The sequence below is a fragment of the Macaca nemestrina genome, chromosome 7 (assembly GCF_043159975.1).
Source record: "Macaca nemestrina isolate mMacNem1 chromosome 7, mMacNem.hap1, whole genome shotgun sequence".
Lineage (NCBI taxonomy): Eukaryota > Metazoa > Chordata > Mammalia > Primates > Cercopithecidae > Macaca > Macaca nemestrina.
The window spans coordinates 132,126,732-132,149,472 of NC_092131.1; the positions used below are offsets into that span (position 1 = coordinate 132,126,732).

The 22,741-nt window shown below is 45.6% G+C and overlaps 1 long non-coding RNA gene across 1 annotated transcript in view; it reads right to left on the reverse strand.

Moving 5' to 3' along the window:
- Positions 1-1,573: 1,573 nt before the first annotated feature.
- The window catches only part of LOC139364127 (uncharacterized), a 101,165-nt gene continuing 79,997 nt past the window's right edge, over positions 1,574-22,741 (reverse strand). Inside the window, exons 5-7 of the long non-coding RNA XR_011625420.1 lie at positions 19,994-20,088; positions 13,122-13,267; positions 1,574-1,659 (exon numbers count right to left, since the gene is read on the reverse strand). This is a non-coding gene — a long non-coding RNA (uncharacterized lncRNA). The remainder of the gene's footprint in view (positions 1,660-13,121; positions 13,268-19,993; positions 20,089-22,741) is intronic.

The following is a 22,741-nucleotide window of genomic DNA, read 5'->3' on the forward strand; positions in this document are numbered from 1 at the left end:
TCTCTCTGCCTTTTGCACAACTTTGTTCACAAAGCAGAACTGTTCCCAACCTCCCATGCTCCACTTTGAAGCCAGCGCATGTTTTTCCACTTCACCCCTTCATCCTTCTGGGCAGCGGTTTCTGCCTCATCCAAAGGAATCAATGAGGAAGCTCAAATGCCAATCGTTTACTTTTTCTAAGAAGGGCTTCCAAGGTGCCAATGTGCTTCCCAGCCAAGATACCGCCTCTGGTGTGTGTTTGCTGGTGATAATAATACATCAGCCAGGTAGGGTGGACTCCAGAGGCCTGACTGGGCACAGCAAGGCATTCTTGAGTGCTCTGTAGCCGGGAAAGGAAATGATGGGGAAAGAAGTGACAGAGAAGCAGAATAGTGCTGGAGAAATGAATTTCATGGCCCATTATTTCAGTGGTGTGTGTTCAGAGTCCGCGGTGCACCTGGAGCTGGTTCCAAGTCCATCTCCTGCAGGAAGCCTTTTCGCATCCCCTCTGCTCCTCAGGGATCACCTGCTCCCCTTCCTGGGCAGTCCCGGCCCCCTTCACCTGGTCAGCCCCTTGGGTCCAGGTACACATGGCCTACTGTGTGTTAATTGCTCTGTGTGTATGGAAACCCAAACATAGTGCCTGATGCAGCATGGCGCTCCATGATGTAGTCCCTGTGCCCTTTGCCTCTGCCCTGTCTCCCTTCCTAGAAGTCAGCTCCATGACAAAAGAGGCCTCATCATACTCCAGTGGCCCCAAAACTCAGCCCAAGTCCTTCAATGTCTTGGTCACAGCCAGAATCCAATAACTACTTGCAAACTGCATAATGGTTTCCTTCAAACATTGTAAGAGCCTGCTTTTCTCTTTTAATGACTAAAGAAAGCCCACATGTTAAAAATTTTTCTGACCTCATCTCTGTTCCTACTTGCCCCAGGCCTCTAGACCAAGTAACCAAATTCCCCTTTATTGTTCTACCAAAGGGCTAGGCAGTTTCCAGTACAATTAAAAATTCAATGGTAAAGGGCTTCTCTTCTCCACTTAGTAACTGACTCACTTGGAGGAGCTAGGCCAGATTATACCCTCCTGAGTTCCTCCAACTCAATGCCCGGTTAGGATGTGCTGTAGCCAGGCCAACGAGGTCTCTAGACATCCCTGAGATCACGAAAATAGAAAGTAAGACTCCACTGCCAGATTGAGTTGTGCAAAGGGAGCTTTGAACAGTCTACAAAGCGCCCCTAGGCTGCAAGAGGAAGGCCTGGCCCCTGAAACCAGGTGGACTGACGTCTCCAGTAGGAATTTAATTAGAGTGGTCAGGGGAGGCCTAAAGCAGGAGGTGGGAGCTGAGGTTTGAATAGCAAGAAGAATCAGCCAAGGCAGGTTCTAGGGAAGGCCATTCCAGGCAGAGGGAACAACCAAGACACAGGCTCTGGGACAAGAGTAAGCTTGACATGTACAAGGAATGAAGAGAGAGACCATGCAGCTAGAACATGGTGGACCAGAGAAAAATGGAAGTTGGTGAAGAAGACAGGGCTAATTGTGTGGGGCCTTCCACTCCGTGGTTAGAAGTTTGAACCTTAAATGCAACAAAAGCAATTGAAGAGTTTTGTTTTTTAATTAAAAAGAGCATTATTTTGAGTGTTATTTCTGGCAGCAGTATGGAGAGTGGCTGTCTAGGCAACCTGGGTGGAAAGAGAGAGGTGTGTTAGGAAGCTGTTATAGTTGGCCATGGAGGACTTGATGGCTTGGGCCAGAGGGATGGAAATGGAGAGGAGTGGACAGATTCAGAATGTATTTTGGAGCTAGAACCAATAATTCCTACTGACAGATTGTGAGAGAAGAAAAGGGGAGAATCAAGGAGGGCTCTGGTGATTTTGTTTTGAGAAGTGGAGTTGGAGGTTAATACCACTCACTCAGATGGTGGAGACTTGGAGAGAACCAGGTTTATGGGTGAAGCATCTAGCTTGGTGTAGGTGATGGCCAGGTGGTAGCTATTGACACCCTCATTGCTATTGTAGTGGATGCTGTGGTGTGCTCCCCATATCCCTTCTTCAGATCCAAGACCCCAATCTTCCAGCCGATGGGAAGGTCATAGTTATTACTCACCAGAAACCTGCTCCCCTTCCGAGGCCATGCCTCCTCCCAAGGGGCCACAGCCAATGAAAGGCTGATGTGTAGACACACAGCCCAGTCTTCTGACCTAAATTGGAGACTACCCTAAAGGGCTATCCTTGTTCCAGAGGTTCCTGGAACAGCCAGGGCCTCTGGTGCAGCTGCACGTCTCTCAGCTTCTCCCTCTGCCCTCTCTGCCTCCTCACCTCCTCGTAGGTGATTTCTCACTTAGCACCCACCAGCTTCTCACACCACCTCTGTCTCAGTTTGGATCCAGAGAACTGAGTGTAAGACAACTATTCTTATCACCACAATCACTACCACCAGGTCATTTCTAGACTCCCATCCAATTTGAAAACTCTGTTATGAAGCATTCTGAAATAGCCATTCAAACTTCTTGAATGCCTACTGTCTAAAAAGGCCTAATTCCCATCTTTGTTCACCACAGCCCCCTCAGAAACAGCTTCCCATCCTAGATTTACTGAGAAAATTATGTTTATGTTGTCAATGCTTTGCCTGTAGACGCACATTTGTACAAGTCAGACCCCGGGTCCTGGTGTTGAGAAGGGGCCGGTACCCAGTGAGTTTTCAGACCCCGGGTCCTGGTGTTGAGAAGGGGCCGGTACCCAGTGAGTTGACACAGCAGGGATCACAGAGGCCTCCTGATTGATATACCATCCCAAAGCCCTGCTCCCAAAGAAGAAAAGAAAGTGCTTCCGTGGTGTGTGTGCGTGTGTGTGTGTGATGCCCACATGTAACCAATTGCACTACAATGCCTATAGCTGGACAGATGCAGGGCCATTACATACGACTGCACCAGATTGTACCCTATACAAACACACCTGGTGAAAAGGATAGTTGGGGGCTAAAACCCAGCCCATATTCTCCTGTCCACCTTATGCCCAAGTATGGTGCAGCACCTTTCTCTACCACGACACCATGCACCCTGACCCAGGGCCAATTCTGCCCAGAGGGTATACTTTTTTCTAATTTGTACAAAAGCTCCAAACGAATAAAAACAAGGTGCACTGGTTATTAAATTCTTGTCCCTCAGCCCCAAATTCGCCCTTCTGTTCTCTACTTTGTGCTCCTGGAGATGAAATCCTGCAAACCACATTTCCCCTTCGCCAGCTTCTCCTTACTAGGCCCCCTCCCATTGACTCTTGGAGGGATAAAGACAGGCAGAAGGAGAGACCCCATCTCTCCCATTTGTTGCTTACTCCTGGCCGCATCACTCCACCAGCAGCGAATTCCAGTTCACCCGCTTTTGGCCACACCCTCAGAACCCACCATGGCATGTCCAGCAACATCAGGACCAATCAGCCAGCACTGGCTTCTCTGAGTTTTAGGTCCTGGTTCTGCTGTTTCTTCTCCAAGCTTCCAGGTTCTAACAACCCCAATCTCTTTCTTTGTTCCTCTGCCCTAAAGGTTCAGCTGCTTTTTGGCAGTTAGTATCTCTGTAAGTCCTCAATGGCCACTTTCTGTCTTTCAGTGCCTCCAATTTTTGTTTACTCAATTCTCTACATTAAAATCTCTCTGTTCAAACAACTTGTGTGAGCTCTGTTTTCCTGACTGACAGTCGTTGGGGGCATAGATGAGAGCCTTTCACAGTCAGAGCCCCCTAGTTACTGTTAGTCACTCATTTATTCATTCAACAAACATTTGTACTATAATCTCTATATATTGAAGAAGGAGGCTTTGGTTGTATATATACACATACCTATGTAAATACTGTTTATATATTTTAGTATACGTACAGAACGTAACTGGGAGCATACACGAAATGTAGATGATGGTGGTTCACTCTGGGAATTGGGAATTGGAGGTATTAGGTGGGGAAGAGTATGTTTCATGTAGCCTTTTGAGTTTTTAACACTCCACTTATTACTGCTATATTTTGAAAAACTGATGAAAATTCCTGTATTCAGTGCCATCTGAGTGCCAGCAAAGGGGAAGCCCTGCAGATGTGCAGAGGTTTTGCCCCCAGAAATCTTCTTCCTGCCTAGCCCATGCTGACACCGCAAACCAGCAGTGCACCAGATCTCGGTTTCCACTTCTCTTTGCCTTCAGATTTAGAGGAACATTCTTGGAAGATTAGAAGTTGATCTTAGAATCCCCAGACAGTGTGACTAGGCTAAAGTAAATGAGTGGGGAAAAAATGTTAAGATGGGGGTATCCTTTGCAACATCACGTATGCGGGTGTCAAAACGTAGAAACAAAGAAAGAGTGAGAAGGGAACTTAGAGTTAGTGGAGCACATTTTGGTTGCATCCCTCTATGCAATCCCAAAACCTCAACACTCCCACCCATCTGTAGTGAGCATGCAATTTGAGCAAAACTGACTGACCTCAACCCCAGTTCTTGGAGTAGGACTAATAGTTCCAAGCCAAATGGGGCAATCCTAAGCCTCCTGCCATGGGATTTGTTCAGGTAACTCCGGCTTAAGCCAATTAGCTTGAAATCTGGACTTTTGTGTGATGATTATTAGAAATAACACTCTTTCCAGGATTGATGATCAAAATATTTGCTAACTTCTCCAGATTAGGCTCTGAACCCCTGGAACCAGTGTAGGCTCCAAGAGCAACCAGTTTGGAAACTGAGCCTAATGCCTGAAATAGCTCCACCTCTCCCACTCTGGCCGTAAAGCATGTGATTGCAGACACTGCTGGCAACCATTTTGTGATCATGAGATAAGCCACCCTGAAAATTAAAAGTATACCCAGAGGAGGACTGAATCAAGAGAACTGCACAGCCAGCACCCTGGGCAGACTGTGCCAAGGCCCACACTCTTTATTGTTCAGTCCTGTTTGTATTAGGTTTCAATACTTTGTGATGATGGTTTTTGCATCCTCTCAATTATCTTCTTACTTCACATTTGGTTAAGGTTAAACTGAGGTCCAGATCGAAAAAAAAAGGCCTTGTCTGAACTCTTACAGAACAAGGACCTTAATCTTTTGTCTGTCAAACCAATGCTCTCCTAATAAATCATAAAACCTCTCCCACCACATTGTGGGCAGCAGCAGGGACTCCATCAGTGTTTGTTGAGTGAATTAATTACTAAATGAGAATGAGATCAGAGGGAAGTTCTGGCAAGGGCACAAGGTAAGCAAGGGTTTGCAGTAAAGGAGGGTCAGCACGGAAATGGGCAATGAAAAGAAACCCCCAAGAGTTTATTCTATTTTAGTCACATGAACACATTGGCAGTACAAAAGGCTTCCTTAAACTCCAGGGAGATTCTGTGGATAAATCTCTGATTGCCACTTGTCCAGAAACAATCAATATCCAAAACACGGGAAGCATTTGGAAGTTTATTATAAAAATAACTGAAAGGGGTCTAGAAAGATCTCAGGGGCCACATCCCATCAGGAACTTGTGATCGGGGTAGGGACGGTCGGTAGGTAACAGAGTCTCAGTATTGTGACACAATTCTCCTCTGAACAGGAGTAAGAAAAAGGCTGTCACTGTGCAATTAGAAAATGTCATCACTTTTCATGAAACTTCAGTTTTTCTTATGTGTAAAAAGGGAAAAATAATAATACAGTCTCACTGCTATGGTTTGAATGTCCCCTCGAAAATTCATGCTGGAATTTAACTGATGATATTAAGAGGTGGGTCTTTTAAGAGGTGGTTAGGCCATTCGGGCCCTGCCCTCATGAATGGATTAATGCCATTATGGCAGAAGCGGATTAATTGTCATTGGAGTGGGCAGTTCCCATCCTGTCTCTGGTTCACATGCTCACTTGCCCTTCTGCCTCCCACCATGGAATGATGCAGCACGATGGCCCTCAGCAGAGGTCAGCACCATTCTCTTGGACTTCCAAACCTCTAGAATCATGAGTCAAATACATTTCTATTCATTGTAAATTGCTCAGTTTCAGATATTCTGTTATAGAAGCAGAAAATAGACTGAGACGCCCACTGTACTTTATCTTCAGACCAGATGTTTCAACATTCAGAAATGCTGGGTTTTAGAAAAGTTATATGGTGCATAACACTATATTATGGAGCACTCAGTGGGTTCTGGGGAACACCCTGTAATCAAATGCATTAATATTTTTGTAGGGAAACTTATAGATATTTACAGTAAATGGCATAATTAAGACCATAAATAGTCTCACATCAGTTCAGTCCAGGACTTGCCACCAAGTGAGTTATAAAAATCTTTTGGTTGTCAGAGCTTTTGGAGTTATTTTTAGAGACAGGGTCTTGCTCTGTCACACAGGCTGGAGTGCAGTAGCATGATTATGGCTCACTGCAACCTCAAACTCTTGGGCTCAAGCGATGCTCCTGCCTCAGCCTCCCAGGATGGGGGTCTCACTTTGTTGCTCAAAGTGCCGAGATCATGAGCCACTGCACCCTACCACTTTTTGGATTTTTGAAACTGGGGTTAAGGGATGATGAGTATATCATGCATTGGACTGTCGGGAGAATTGGATGAGGTAAAGCCAGTGGCTGGCTTGGAGGAGTCACTCAACGTGTTACTAGTGTTATTTTCCTTCTGCTTTTATATATGAATGTCCCACATGGGCTCCAATCTCTACCTTGAGGGAGGCCATTCTCTCGTGGCCCCCTCTGGAACTGCCCTGCACCGCTGAGGACTGTTTGCACCCTAAGGTCACGATGTCACAACCACCTGATGTACTCCACCACTAAAGACCTCTCTACTCATCTCAGGGCCAATGTGAAGACCTGTTGGGTTCCAGAATTCTATGAGAACTGCCCCCACTTGGTGGTGCCCAGCCCGCTCCTCCTTTTTTATTGCCTGCAGTCTTAAAGGACTACAGGGGTTGTCTACCTGACTCCACAGGAAGCCAAGTCAGGCACAGGGGGCTGGCAGTAGTCAGGCGGTGAGGTTAAGGGCGAGATCACCAGGCGGTGAGGTTAAGGGCGAGATCACTAGGGACTGACCTTTTAGCACACCATGCAGAAACCAGACACAGGACTGGGGCAAGGGTGAAACAAGCAAGACACCTCAGGCACAAAATTGAAGGAGGCCCTAGGCTCCCCATCTCCTCATCTTCATCCTGGTCCTGCTCACAAATTGAATATAAATTCAAAAGCAAGAGAGTTTACCCAGGAAAAGGCAGGCCAGAGAAGAGAGGATTGGCTGTATTAGTTATCTATTGCTGCATGACAAATTGCCTCCAAAAATAATTGTTCAAAACAACAATAATCACTTACTACCTCATGCAAGCACTAGATCAGAATCTCTCACAAGGTAGCAGTCAAGATGTTGGCCAGGGGTGCAGTCCCTGAAGCACTGACAGGAGTTGAAAGGTCCATTTCCAACGTGGTTCACTTGCATGGCTGGCAAGTTGATTGTGGATATTGGCAGGAGGTCCTAGTTCCTCTCATGTGGGCCTCTCCACAGGCTGCCTGAGTGTCCCCCTGACATGGTGGCTGACTTCTCCCAGAGTGTGCAATCCAAGAGACCAATGCAAAAGTTGCAAGGCTTTTTATCACCTGGTCTAAGAAGTCACACACCCTGTCATTTCCACAGAATTCTATTGGTCACAAAGCACTAATCATGTGGGAAGGAACTAACTACACAGAGAATGGGTACCATGATATCAGGCTCATTGGGGACTCTCTCAGATACTTGCAGTCATGGTCTGCCTTCCCTTCTTGCCCTCTGTAATTCACATCTCTCTTAAATTAAAATTATCAGACTCCCAAGCCTTTCAACATGCCCAAAAAGTTCTTCAATGACAACATCAGCTTGAGGTACAGTATCTTATTACTTAAATCAGGTCCTGGCATAAATGAAGGTCCTATGATGGTTTCTCAAGTACAGCTCCTAGAGTATAGTTCCTCTCCATCCTAAAACTACAAACCAAAGAGATAGATTATCTGCACCCCCACATACCCAACTTGCAATGGCAGACAGGCATTACTCTAGATTCCCTTTCCTCATTCAAAAATGGGGAAAGCAAGAGGCATATGGAAGTCACTGGCCTATAGCAATTTTGAAATCCAGCAGAGCAGATGTTAATCATTTCTTGATTGACTCACTCCTACCACTGCCCAGAAATGATACTCTATGTTTATTCAACACTGCCTGGAACCCTCATTTGTTGGATCACCCAGTTCATTAGGACCTCTTGCTATTTTCCAGGTTATCATAAGTGACAGCATTTCTAAACTTTTTACCATTACATAACAAAGAACCTCTTCTCTCAAGTGTTTTACTCTTATTTTTATTTTTTTGGAGATAGAGTCTCACTTGGCACCCAGGCTGAAATGCAGTGGCATGATCACTGTAACCTTGAATTCCTGGGCTCAAGTGCCTCAGCCTCCTAAGTAACTAGGACTACAGGTGCACACCACCATGCTCCACTAATTTTTTAAAAATTTGTTGTAGAGATGGGGTCTCATTATGTTGTCCAGGCTTGTCTTAAACTCTAGGCCCCATGTGATCCTCCCAGCTTAGCCTCCCAAAGTGTTGGGATTACAGGCATGAGTACTTGACCCTCCTCACTTCTTTTAAGCTCTTGTTGCATCCTTATCACAGCCATCAGGCTTCTCTTGAAGTGAAGTCTCTTGAAGTCCCTTTAACCTATCATGCACCGTCATCTCCTCCCACCTTCTGCCCAAATCCAGTGCTGAGGCCACTCCCACATTTCTTATGGCAATACCACATTTCCAGGCACCTAAATCTGCACTATTTCTACTGCTGTATAGTAAATACCCTAAAACTTGGTGACTTAAAACAATAGTAATCATTTATTCTCTCTTATGTTACTGTGGGTCAGGGATCCAGGAGTGGCTTGGCTGGGTAGTTCTATTTCAGGATGTCGCATGAGATTGCAGACATATATCAGCTCAAGCTGCAGTCATCTGCAGGCTTGACCAGGGTGGAAGATCCTTTTCCAAGGTGGCTCATTCACATGGCTGGTGAGTTGGAGCTTACTAAGGGCTTATGTTCCTCTCTATGGGAGTTTTTCAATACAGCTGCCTGATGATCCACACAACAAGCCTCTAGTGAGACAGGTAATCATCACCTTATCATACAAATACATGTAAAACTACAGTTGAGATGAGTACAATGAGAAGGATGTACTTTTGCTCATATGAGTGCAAATAAAAGTTGACCTAATCAGGAAAATCATGGAAGACTTCCCTGGGGAGGTGATGCCCGGGCTCAGCTCTGGGGGATGAGCTCTTCTAACCAGACGTAAAGAGAAGAAAGCTGAGCACAGTGACTTACATCTGTAATCCCAGCACTTTGGAAAGCTGAGGCATGTGGATTACTTGAGCTCAGGAGTTTGAGACCAGCCTGGACAACATGAGGAAACACCATCTCTACCAAAAACACAAAAAAATTAGCCAGGTGTGGTGGTGCACACCTGTAATCCCAGCTACTTGGGAGGCTGAGGTGGAAGAATTGCTTGAGCCCAGGAAGTGGCAGATGCAGTGAGCTGAGATTGCACCATTGCACTCCAGCCTGGGTGACAGAGTGGATCTCATCTCAAAAATTAAATAATAACAATTTAAAAAGAGAAGAGTGTTACAAGAACAGGGAACAGCATGTGTTAAGGCTCTGAGGCAGGAAATAGGATAACTCTTTCTAGAACCTAATAAAGGCCAGTGAGGCTGAGGACAGAGTGAGGTGGAGCAGGAGAAGATTAAGCTGGAGGTAGAGAGGGAAGAGCCAGACAGGAGATGAGGACATAACACCCAACCCTTTCATTTGTGTAACAGTGGAAACATCTCAGCATATCTTTTTACATACTCTTATTTTGACTTTCACATTCTAAGTAAGAATGCCAGCACGTTCCAGTGTGCACACTGGAACTCAGAGTGGTTAAGCAAATAAGTTCAGGTCACATCGCAAGACTGAGACCAAGGTAAGACTTATTTTCTCACTAAAATAGCCACATTGTGCCACCTCCCCAAAGAGACATGGCCCCCTTCCTAACTTTCCTTCTCCCTTAGTAGTGCATATGTGGTAATTCTTGTCCAGGAGTTGCCAGTGTGTTTTTACTAATCATGATTGCACCTGGCACTCACAAAACTTCCTGGAGGTGCACATATTTCCCTGTCATAAAGAGCTCCCCTCTCCCCCTCTTCACATCTCCCCTTACCCTGCACCACCCCAGCACCCCTGCCGGCACCTAGCAGCTGGGGCTACACTTCCGTCAGGTAATAACAGGTCAGGCAAGCTCACAGTCCACGGCTATGTAGGCTATTACAGGCTGCCTTCCTCTGTCCCCACTCCAGATGTGTTTCTAGTAGTGCCCAGAGCTTCCTGGAAACCCAGATTGGGATATCTTCAGAGCCCATGCAAGCAGAGCAGTGTGCTCATCTGAGTAGGTTCTAAGGCTGAAATCTCCTTCTGTGCATGGCCTGCCTCAGCAGCTGCTCCCTCGAGCTCCCCCAGTGAACCTTCAAGGCAGATAAGAAGTGACTGTGAACAGGATGGAAGGGAATGCCACAGCTTTGCTATCTGCCTCTTGCTAGGCATGCGGCCATTTTGAAATATAGAGAGAGAACGTATTTTCACTTCCTTCCTTTATAGAAGCACTGACACTACTCTTGGCATTGCCTTCTCTGTCTTCCCTCAGCCAAGGTGTTCAGGGTACTGAGAGATGAGACAGCACCCAGCTCTAGACCTTGCTACTGAATCATTCATGCTTCTAATTTTTTTCCTTTTTTGATTTAATTTTTTTCTTTTTTCTTTTTTTTCTTTTCGTAAAGACAGGGTCTCATTCTGTTGCCCAGGTTGATCTTAAACTCCTGGGCTCAAGCAGTCCGCCCACTTTGGCCTCCCACAGTGCTAGAATTGCAGGCATGAGCCACTGTGCCCAGCAGTTCTAACTGCTGACAATCTGATAAGTGCAAAAAGTACCTTTCTGCTCTGCTGCTTTCATTTGCACTTCCCTACTTTCTATTAAAATTGGGCAACACCTGTATGTTGATTAGCTGTTTGCCAATTGTTCTTCCTTCAAGGATTCCAGCCCCTTGGAAGTGGAGCCTCTCCAGGTGTGTTTGACGAGTTGGGGTGGAGCAGAACTCTCCCCTCCCTTGTTTTGCATACTGCACTTTTCTGTTCACACAGCCTGATGATTGGACACTGGGCACGAAGAGCTCATAGAACAATGCCCCAAGCTGCTATTCCCCTGGGGGTGTCTGATGTTACCTGGAAATGTCGTGTTGGCATAGCTAGTGGGGACCCGTTTTAAGCTCGGGACAAAAGGTCCTCCCTCCTGGCAGTAGGATAGGGATGACACAGCAGAGGGAATGCAGAGAGCCTTTGGGAGCTGCGGCCTCACATAGGCACAGTGTGAGGTGCAGGGCAGACTTGAGAGCCCTCCAGAGGAGCTACTTACAGAATGGGCTGTGAGCCAGAGCATGAGCAGAGGCCAAGAGTTCTCTGCACTCAACGTTGAGGCCAACTAGGTCCACCTAGGTCAGATTTTTGAGGAGGCCAGGACTGGGGTGAGGCAAGTGAAGTACTTAGGATACAAAATTTACAGAGGCACTGACTCTCAGGGCTTAGCATGCATTCGCACAGCCCTGAGGGTGAGGGCCTCCTTGCATTTCCTGCCTAGGCACCTTTGCCTCACCCTAGTCCCAGCCCAGCTTGGGAGAGAGGAACGTGGTTAGGGCCCAGAGGAGACACTTAGCTCTCATAGAGGAGGAAGTGCTGACTGGGAAAGGAGCCCACTCTACCTCCTTTGTGGCTGTTTGTGTGTTGTGAACTTTCTGTTGTTCTAAATCTAGGGTATTAGTTCCACGGTTCTTAACAACTCCTCTGGTTGTCAGTTAGTGGGAAATAGAATCCAGTATAGCCCTTTTTTTTTTCTTTTCTTTTCTACTTTCCTTTCCTTTCCTTTCCTTCTTTTTTTTGTTTTTTTTGTTTGTTTGTTTGTTTTTTTGAGACGGAGTCTCGCTCTGTCGCCCAGGCTGGAGTGTAGTGGCCGGATGTCAGCTCACTGCAAGCTCCGCCTCCCAGGTTCACGCCATTCTCCTGCCTCAGCCTCCCGAGTAGCTGGGACTACAGGCGCCCGCCACCTCGCCCGGCTAGATTTTTGTATTTTTTAGTAGAGACAGGGTTTCACCGCCTTTCCTTCTTTTCTTTTTCTTGACAGAGTATTGATCTATTGCCCAGGCTGAAGTACAGTGGCAGGATCTTGACTCACTGCAAACTCCAACTCCCAGGTTCAAGCAATTCTCCTGCCTAATCCCCCTGAGTAGCTGGGATTACAGGCATGCACCACCATACCTGGTTAATTTTTGTATTTTTATTAGAGATGGGGTTTCATCATATTGGCCAGGCTGGTCTCGAACTGCTGACCTCAGGTGATCTGCCCACCTTGGCCTCCCAAAGTGCTGGAATTACAGGCCTGAGCCACTGTGCCCAGCCCAGTGTAGCTATTTTCAACAGAAAGCATTTAATACAAGGATTTTTTTTTAAAAAAGGAATACTACGCAGCCATAAAAAAGAACAAGTCCATGTCCTTTGCAGGGACATGGATGAAGCTGGAAACCATCATTCTTAGCAAACTAACACAGGAACAGAAAACCAAACACCATATGTTCTCACTTATAAGTTGTAGTTGAACAATGAGAACACATGGACACAGGGATAGGAACATCATATGGGGCCTGTCAGGGGGTGGGGGGCAAAGGGAGGGAGAGCATTAGTACAAATACCTAACGTATGCAGGGTTTAAAATCTAGACAACGTGTTGATAGGTGCAGCAAACCACCATGGCTCATGTATATCTATGTAAAAAACCTGCACATTATGCACACGTATCCCAGAACTTAAAATAAAATAAAATAAAATAAAGTAATAAATAAATAAGCACTGGAAGGACCAGAGCAGCAGACTCTTGCTTGGGCCTCCAAGAATGTCTCTCCAAATACCACAGAACCAACCCACTGAGAGAGCTGCTCCCTCTGACACAGCCAGGACAGGGAAAATCAGGAGATCATCACTCTTTTCAAGAACACAGCCCCTTAGCTGTGGTCCGGGGATCAGAAGCCAGGCGCTAGGGTCCTAAAGCCGTCACAGCTGCTTTTCTCACCTTCAACAAGACTAGAGCTTGGATGCAGAAACACTGGGGCACAGAGCCCCACATCTCCCACCTCTGCTCTCTCACAGAAAACTGCGCCAAACAACAGGAAGGGAGCCTCTGCCTCACTTCCGCTTCACATCTCGGCTTGATGGCATCTGATTGGCAGAACGAAGTGTACTGTCAGAGCAATAGCTGCAAGGGAGTTTGAAAAACATCATTTTTATCTTCCCTACTGTTACAGTCCAGGAAGACGCCATAGAAAGAGGTGAGAATGCTGGAGACCAGCGGACAATACCCAACTCAGGTCTCAGGTTTAAAGGCTCCTGCAGGTGAGGGAAGAGAAACTAGGGGACTTCATGCTATTTACAGGCACACCTCATATTACTGAACTCACTTGATTGTGCTCAGCAGATGTTGCAACTGTACAAATTGGAGCTTGTGGCAATCCTGTATACAGCAAGTCTATCAGAGCTATTTTTCCAACAGGTTGTACTCAGTGTCTCTGTTGTCACATTTTGGTAATTCTCACAATATTTCCAACTTAGTCATTATTATTACATCTGTTACAGTGATCTGTGATCAGGGATCTTTAATGTCACTATTGTAATTATTTTGGGGTACCATGAACCATGCCCACAGTGAAGTCGATAAATGTCGTCTGTGTTCTGACTGCTCCTACTGACCAATCCCTGTCTCTGTCCCTCTCCTTGGGCCTTCCTATTCCTTGAAACACATGAATATGGAAATTAGGCCAATTAATAACCCTACAATGGCCTCTAAGTATTCAAGTGGAAAAATGAGTCACAGTCTCTCACTTTCAATCAAAAGCTAGAAAAGATGAAGCGTGTGAGGAAGGCATGTCAAAAGCCAAGAGAGGCTGAAAACTAGACCTCTCATAGCAAACAGCCAAATTGTGAATGCAAAGGTAAAATTCTTGAAGGAAATGAAAAGTGCTACTCCAGTGAACACGTGAATCATAAGAAAGTGAAACAGCCTTATTGCTGACATAGAGAAAGTGTGAGTGGTCTGGATGGAAGATCAAATCAGCCACAACATTCCCTTAAGCCAAAGCCTAATCCAGAGCCTAATCCTCTTTCAAGTCTATGAAGGCTGAGAGAGCCGAGGAAGCTGCAGAAGAAAAGTTGGAACCTAGCAGAGGTTGGTTCATAAGGCTTAAGGAAAGAAGCCATCTCCATAACATAAAAGTGCAAGGTGAAGCAGCAAGTGCTGATGGAGAAGCTGCAGCAAGTTATCCAGAAGACCTAGCTAAGATGACTGATGAACATAGCTACACTAAACAACAGATTTTCAATGAAGATGAAACAGCCTACTCTTGGAAGAAGTTGCCATCCAAGGCTTTCACAGATAAGGAAAAGTCGGCTGGGCGCGGTGGCTCACTCTTGTAATCGCAGCACTTTGGGAGTCCGAGGTGAGTGGATCACAAGGTCAGGAGTTCAAGACCAGCCTGACTAAAATGGTGAAACCCCATCTCTACTAAAAATACAAAACTTAGCCAGGCATAGTGGCATGTGCCTGTAGTCCCAGCTGCTCAGGAGGCAGAGACAGGAGAATTGCTTGAACCTGGGAGGCAGAGGTTGCAGTGAGCTGAGATCATGCCACTGCACTCCAGCCTGGGCAACAGAGTGAGACTCCATCTCAAAATAATTAAAAAAGAAGAAGAAGAAAAGTCAATGCCTGACTTCCATGGCAAAGCACAGGCTGACTCTCTTACTAGGGGCTAGTGGAGCTGGGACTTTAAGTTGAAGCCAATGCTCCTCCCTTACCATCAACAAAATCCTAGGTCCATTAAGCATGATGCTAAATCTCTCCCTGTGCTCTATCAGTGGAACAACAAAGCCTGGATGACAGCACATTTGTTTACAACATGGGTTACTGAATATTTTAAGCCCAATGTTGAGACCTACTGCTCAGGAGAAAAGATTCCTTTCAAAATATGACTGTTCATTGCCAATGGACCTGGTCACCCAAAAACTCTGATGGAGATGTATAAAGAGATGTACAATTGATGTTGTTTTCATGCCTGTTAACACATCATCCATTCTCAGCCCTTGGTTCAAGGAGTAATTTCAACTTTCAAGTCTTATTATTTAATAAATAATTTTTAAAAAGTTTTAGTGGTCATAGACAGTGATTCCTTTGAAGAATCTGAGAAAAATAAATTGAAACCTTCCTGGAAAGGATTTCCCCTTATAGATGCCATTAAGAACATTTGTGATTCATAGGAGGCAGTCAAAATAGCAACATTAACAGGAGTTTGGAAGACGTGTGTTCCAACTCTCATGGATGACTTTGAGGGCTTCAGACTTCAGTGCATGAAGTAAATGCAGAAGAGGCAGAAACATAAAATGACAAGTGGAGCCTGAAGAGAACATTGAATCGTTGCAATTTTATGATAAAACTTCAGCAGATGAGGAGTTGCTTCTGACAGATATGCAAAGAAAGTGGTTTCTTGAGATGGAATCTACTGGTGCAGATGCTATGAACATCATTGAAATGACAACAAAGTATTTAGAATATCACATAAACTTAGTTGATAAAGCAGGAGCAGGGATTAAGAGGATTGACTCCAATTTTGAAAAAAGTTCTGCTGTGGATAAAATGTTGTCAAATATTGCATGCTACAGAGAAATCTTTTTTGAAAGGAAGAGTCAATTGATGTAACAAACTTCATTGTTTTTGTCCTTTAAGAAATTGCCACTGTCCTCCTAATCTTCAGTAACCACCACCCAGATCAGTCAGCAGCCATCCACACTGAAGGACAACCCTCCACCAGCAAAAATGATATGACAACTGAAGATTCTGATGATCGTTAACATTTTTTATCAATAAAGTATTTTTAATTAAGGTATGTACATTGTTTTTTAGACATAATACTATTGCTCACTTAATAGACAACAGTATAGTGTAGACATAACTTATATGCACTGGAACACCAAAAAAATCGTGCGACTTACTTTATTGTGATATTTGCTTTATTGTGATATTTGCTTTATTGTGGTAGTCTGGAACCGAACCTGCAATATCTCTGCGGTGTGCCTGTGTTAGAGTAAGGAATTGGTGCTCAGGCATGGGCAAACCTGCCCATGGAGCCCCACTACCCCCACCCCATAGACCTCTGACTTTGCCAGGCTGCTCACCGTCCACAGGCCCCATGACTGGTCAAGGCCCAGATGACCTTTCATTTGCAAGCACTTGAGAACACGCAGGAGAATTCAGCAGTACAGGGCAGGCTGTGGCTAAACCACGCCTCCCTTCACCCCATCCCAGATCCCAGACTCCGGAATCTCTAGAGACTGAACCTGCAAATAAATATGTGACAAGTCTGAGGAATCTGCCTCCTTCAAAGCATTAGTGTCATTGCTGCAGGTGTGTGGATTCTTCACTTGGTGGATTTGTGTCCTCCTCTGATTCCTCACTTTGTTTTACCTAAGGGCTTTTCTAGTATCTCTGGCAGCGAGATCTGGAAATGAAGTGGCATCTGGTCTAATCGTTTGGTGGAGTAAGTCTGGTTCCCCACCTGTCAGCTGGAGCTCCCTCGCTTCCTTAACATCTAGATCCATGTGACTGGAAACACTAATCCTGCCTTATGGTTCAGGGTCTCCCCTGAGACTTCACTGGGTTAGGCCGGAGCTTAGAGCCCCAACATGGCCTCAGCCTCCAGGGCCCTCCTTCATGCATCATGTGGCGGTGGGGAGCGGGGCACAGGGGAAGAGAGGGCGGAGTCTCTTCCCTGGGCAGTTCAAACCTGCCACACAGAGCATTAGACAGGACAGGAAAGACATCCTGATATGGTTCTGAGCACACTGCACGACCAATACCTAGGGCCATGCTCTCATTCTTTTTTTCTCTCCCACTTAGAAAAGTGGCAAAGTAGCGCCACACTCTGCTTCCTAAAGGCCTTCCCACTTCACCCCGTCCCCAAAACCCACCACACATTTCTCACGGGCTCTGCCACCTGTGGAGCATCCTAGCATCTCATCATCTTTCTGGCTACTCTGTCTTCCTCCTTCTTTTTCTCTATTTTTTGTTTCCTTTCAATTTTTTTTCTTAATCTCCCATCTCAGGAGCAAAAGTGAGAGGGTTTCCATCTTCAGCAGCAAGCTAGCTTATTCTCTGGGGGTCCAGCTGGCGCATTTGCCCTCCAAGTCTCTCTCCAGTCCAGTGACTTATCCAGAAAGTGTCTCAAAGTCAGTTCCCATTCCATGTGGATTGTTGGTGCCAGCTGTTAGGACAGTAAATGTTTCACCTCATTACTAACGTGTGTATACACACACACACACACACACACACACACACACACACATATTACATATAGCTCTAGCTATAAAATCACATATCTCAATGTCTTCATATATAGACAAATTGTGCCTAAGCAGTCCTTATGAGCAATGTTTTAAATCATGCGCTAATTCTCATATCTTCATAAAACTAACATTACTGGCCCTCCCTTCTCTGGTTCCCCTTCTCACTCCTTTCCTCCCACACCGTTACCTTTCCGCCATTACAACTCCCATCCCAGGTGCGCTACAAAGCACACTAGGTGTGAATAGTTGTCATCCTGAGAACTGAGCAGGGCAGCTATGCTTGACCGTGTGTGTTCCCAGGGGAACCCCAGTGCCATCAAGGTTGTCTCATAAGGACTGTGAGGCCTGGCCCCTCACTGATCTGTGACTTGTGGTTTCTTCTAGATGAGTCAGCCAAGGTGGGGACGTGAAATGAATCAATGTGTGTCAATGATGCTCTGAAGAAAGATGCCAGCACTCATGGCTTCACACACAACAGCCCCAGAACTCCTGGCTTTAGATGTACATCCAGGCCAGGCTCTCCCAACCCCAGCACAGTTCAGGTAATATGGACTGCCCGGTACACTGAAGGATGCTTAGCAGCATCCCAGGCCTCTACCCACTGGATGCCAGGAGTACCCCCAAGCCCTCAGCTGGGACAACCAAAAATGTCTCCTGACATTGCCAAATGTCTTCCTGGAAAGTAAAATCACCCCTCAGCTGAGAATCAGTGCTCTATAGCTGTATAGATACATATTGTGTATACAGCAATGTATACATACATACAAACAATTAAATATTTATATGTCCTTATTTTAAGTTGGCATCTGGTATAAACTTTTCATTCAATCAGCATATGCACAAAACAGAAATGTGACATATTTTCTTCCTTTTCTTTTAAAAATTAATGTCATCTGTGATAATAGTGACATTTGTGATGACTAAATAAACAGAACCATCGTATATCTATCTTTCTGTGAAGTTGGCATTGAAGCAGCAGTGAGAGGGGAATTTTGGAGTGTCAGTTGCCTTCCCCTGGACCCACCATGGCTCCTGCCTCTTGGAGCTTTGAGAATGCAGATGGACAGTATAAACCAAAAACACAATTCTAAGCCCCCCAGCCACCTGAATGGACCCCTCCTCTTGGCCCAGGGTGTTCCAAAGTTAACCTGAAAAACGAATTCAGGACATGATGGGAACAGAGAGTTGGACATGCCTCATTATACCCTCCTCCCTTTTGGAATTACTGATAGAAGACTCTTTAAATCTGATAAGAAACACTTACCGTCTATTCTTGGCTGGAGGTGGTGGCTCACACCTGTAATCCCAGCATTTTGGGAGCTGAGGCAGGCGAATCACTTGAGGTCAGGAGTTCCAGACCAGCCTAGCCAAGATGGTGAAACCTCATCTCTACTAAAAATACAAAAATTAGCTGGGCATGGTGGCAGACGCCTGTAATCTTAGCTACTCAGGAGACTGAAGCACAAGAATCGCTTGAACCCAGGAGGTGGAGGTTGCAGTGAGCCGAGATTGCACCACTGCACTCCACCTTGGGCAACAGAGCAAGACTTTATCTTAAAAAAGAAAGAGAGAGAGAGAAAGAGAGAGAGAGAGAGAGAGAGAGAGAGAGAGAGACAGAAAGAAAGAAAGAAAGAAAGAAAGAAAGAAAGAAAGAAAGAAAGAAAGAAGGAAGGAAGGAAGGAAGGAAGGAAGGAAGGAAGGAAGGAAGGAAGGAAGGAAGGAAGGAAGGAAAGAAAGAAAGAAAGAAAGAAAGAAAGAAAGAAAGAAAGAAAGAAAGAAAGAAAGAAAGAAAGAAAGAAAGAAAGAAAGAAAGAAAGAAAAGAAACATTTACAATCTATTCTCTCTGAAGCCTCCTACCTGGAGGCTTAATCTGCATGATTAAAAACTTTGGTCTCCACAACCCCTTATCGTAAACCCAGATATTCTTTTCTATTGATTCTAAGTCTTTAGAGAATAATTCTTTCAACCAATTGCCAATCAGAAAATCTTTGAATCAGGTTGTCCCACCTTTCCTGACTGAACCAATGTACATTTTACACATATTAATTGACAATTTATGTCCCCCTAAAATGTATAAAATCAAGTTGTAGCCTGACCACCTTGGGCACATGTTCTCGGAATCTCCTGAGAACTGTGTCACAGGCCATTGATCACTCATATTTGGCTCAGAATAAACCCCTCCAAATGTTTTACAGAGTTTGACTCTGTTGCCAACAGTTAGGGGTCCAAGTCACTTGGCATTTGTCTCTCTCCAGCCAAGACACCTCAGAGATCCCTGTGCAAACCAATTCAAAGGGGAGAGGAAAGATGAGCTGAACTTCAGTTACACAGGATTGCTATCTACATCAGCCCAAATATAGTACATTCTCAAGATAGGATAGATTATGGTGCAATAAAACATAATCCAAAAAACTGCAGTGCTGTAAGGCATTCCAGGTCTGTTTCTCTCTTATCTTCATAGCAATTACAGGTCATGCTGTATGTTGCTGTTATCATTCTGGGGCCCAGGCTGGCTAAGCAACCACACTGGGGAACATGCGGAAGTGCACACTCACTCGGAAAGTGTCTGCCTCAAAGTGGATGTCACTTCTCTCACATTTCATTGGCCAAATCAAGTCACATGCCCATGCCTGAGTTCAACAGGTGCCTCCTGCAGAAGGAGGACAGGGAATTGATGGACAGTCATGGAGCTCAGCACACATGCTTACCTTCTCTACTCAGAGGTTCCTTCAGTGCCTCCCAGTACACTAGGGCACCACCCCATCCTGTCTGATGCCAGCTCTCTTTCTTCAGCTGAACTTTTCCAAAGTCTCTCTCCTCTCCCACCCCCAGCTAGTAATAAATTTCAGAATCTTCATCATTAGCCACCATATCTCCACTCCCTTCCATTCATCAAAGATAATCAAGACATCATGTTTAAACCCAAAGTCTAAGGTTCCCTTCCAATTCTGGATTCATAGGACTTATTTCTCAGGACTGTTTAAAAAGAGAGCTTACAGCGGGGTTTCTAGGCAATGGCACTCTTGACGTTCTAGACTGGATAATTGTTTGTTGTAGGGGGTTGTCCTGGTCATTGTAGGATGTTTAGCAGCATCCCTGGCTTCTACCCACTAGATATCTGTAGCATTCCCCAAGTTATGACAACCAAAAGCATCTCCTGATTGCCAAATACCCCCTGGGAGGAAGGGGACAAAATTGCTCCCGGTTGAAAACCACTAGTCTACAGAAGTCCCAGCCCATTGCTCCTCCTGGCTAATTGTTTATTTATATTACACGAATCTACTGAGTGCTTGCTAAGCGTCCACCCCTTCATCAACAAACACATACTGGGCACCTACTCTATGCCAGACACTGGCTGAAGGCGAGAGGTGCCAAGATCACATAGGTGTGGTCCCTGCCCTCCAAGCACTCACATACACTGCAAGAAGCCAGCAGGCACGTTAAAATGTAAGTTCAGTACAATACAATACATTCATGGCTCTGTGAGCAAATTGTCATGGGAGCTCAAAACAGAAACCTTTGGCCGGGAAAACTACACAAAGAAATTAAGAACACTGAAAAGTGATGATGCTTCATGTTCATACCATACTTTGTAATTTGCAAAGCACTTTCACATGTGTTATCTCCCTTGATCCTGAAACAACCTTGAGAGGTGGTTGCTGCTCTCCCCATTTCGCAGATACGGAAATCAAGGTTCAAAAGGATTCAGTGACTTCCCTAGATCATGCAACAATTGAGTGGCAGAAGTGGGACTAGTTCTGCCACTAGTTGGGTGCCCCAACTCCAAGATTGTTTCCTCCTGTTCCCTTGCAGAACTCAGGGAGGCTGCAGGGAGCTGAAGGGCCATTGATGCCACAGCAGGACAATCATACTTCCCACACCCATGTACCCAAGGCAAAGGTGCCTGGCCTCAAGCAAGATTAGGACTGTTAGATCAGGAACATGGAATATAAGGAGAAGAGAAACAGTCAACTCTTTTCATTTCAAAATAGAACTTTGGTACTCATAGCAGAGACAAGTTCTTGAAAGATAAGGCTTTTGATTTGCAAAAACTGTTGTTTTTTTTTTTTCAGTTCTAAAAGCCTAGTTTTAGCATCATCAGAAGCAAAGCTCTGAAGGAATTGGGGCATAAAGTCTAGATTAGAAAAAGGAGAGCTGGAGAACCAGACTGCCATGCTGCCGAGATTAGACATGGATAACTAAGAGGGTTGGGGTGGGCGGAGGCAGAGGTGAGAGCAGCAGAAGGAGCTACTGATATGTGAGGCGGGGACAAGAAGTCACATGCTTGACTCCTCCTGTGGTCCCATCTCAGTGGGAGAGGAAGTATCAGACCCAGAAACCTCTGGCCAGTTTGGGAAACAAGAAGGGAGGGGCCTTGGGATGACAGCAAACCTTAGAGAGAGATCCCTGTCCAGTGGAGGAGCCCAGACATATGGAGCAAGAGAGTACCACTCACTCAGCCTGGTGCAGAGAGAATAGATGGGCTTCTCTATGCCCGTAAGGAGCGGCGCAGAGGGGTCACCTGAAAGGCAGAGCCTCGCAGGGGACTCACAACAACAGGAGAAGATGTCCTGTGAGATCAGATGAGGACACTGTCACGTCTCAGCTGATGCCAGCAAGGAGGGGAACAACTGTCTGAACACCACACTGGATGGCAGATCTCAGCAGATACTGACAAGTGAGTCTCATTGGAATGAAACGGAGAACACAGTCCAGCAAATATCCAGAGACTCACTCTGATTGGAACAGGGCATGTCACACGTCCAAGCCCACTGAACCAATCACTGTGGTCAGAGAAGTGAGTGTTTCAATTGGAGGGAGGCTCTTCTTGCTCCACGTATGTTCTTTCCCAGTTTCTTCCCCCAAAGGCAACCACTGTTTATGGGTTTCTTGTGTATATTTTCACAATGAGAAGTTCTCCATTTACACAAACTCATCTATGTGTATGTGGTCCCTCACTTTCTTTACTCAGTGTCAGCCTACCATACACATCCCATTACACTTAGGTTTTTGACTTAACATATCCTAGAGACTTCATATCTGCTCTTACGAAAGCTGCCAATGACCTCCCTGTCATCAAATACTCTCCACTACTCCGCAGCTGAGTAGGGGAGCCAGGTGGTGCCAGGAAAATCCACTTCTTCTCCTGACTCATGGTCCTGTGTTCTGTCCCATGCCCATACCTGCCCAGCACCCCCTGGCCACCATCCTGTATGAGCCGATCATGTCCATCTAAGGCACAGTCTGGAAGCAGATGTGAAGACATGTCCTCCCACCCCTCATCACAGTATCTGAGCCCAGTA